Source organism: Sinohyriopsis cumingii, unplaced genomic scaffold (genome assembly GCF_028554795.1).
Source record: "Sinohyriopsis cumingii isolate HCF-2022 unplaced genomic scaffold, ASM2855479v2 utg001527l, whole genome shotgun sequence".
Lineage (NCBI taxonomy): Eukaryota > Metazoa > Mollusca > Bivalvia > Unionida > Unionidae > Sinohyriopsis > Sinohyriopsis cumingii.
In genome coordinates this window covers 3,532,501-3,533,168 of record NW_028316012.1, presented here as the reverse complement: position 1 = coordinate 3,533,168, position 668 = coordinate 3,532,501, and positions in this window count along the sequence as shown.

The following is a 668-nucleotide window of genomic DNA, read 5'->3' as shown; positions in this document are numbered from 1 at the left end:
CCAAATGGACAAAATACAAACCTTGCAAGACGTTTTAGACAACTTAGGAATAATGGAACAGATGCTAATAAGACTTGTTGAAGACCATTATTCCTATAGTCCCCATCGTGTAAAGATGGAAATTAACAATTTAAGAAAAGCAAAGGACAAGATTAGTGGTGTAATGAAAGAAATAAAGGAGGAGAAGGAGGATGAAGAGGAAAAGATAAGAATAAGAACATGGAACGAAAAAATTGAAAAAGAAGAGGAAAATGAGAAGAGGAAGAAAGAAAAAGAGGAGGAAGAGAAAAAAGAAGAGAAGGAGAAAAAAAAGAAGAGAAAGAGTGTTGGAGATAAAATAAGAAGTTGGTGGAGAAAAAGAAGAAATTAGAAGAAGAAGAAAACCCAAAGGCCCTTTTCAGGGCCAGCCATATTTCTCGAAAAGAGATAGCCTTTCCATTGCCTACCCCTTTTTTAAAAAACTTTTTTTAAATTTTTTTAAAAAAATCCCATGTTAAATTCCCCTTGTCCGTAGAGTGACCCACGATTTATTGCCATGTTAAATTCCCCTTGTCCGTAGAGTGACCCACGATTTTTCGCCATGTTAAATTTCCATTGTCCGTAGAGTGACCCAGGGGTGTTTTTAATGCTAATTCCCATTGTCCGTAGAGTGCCCCTATTCACTACTG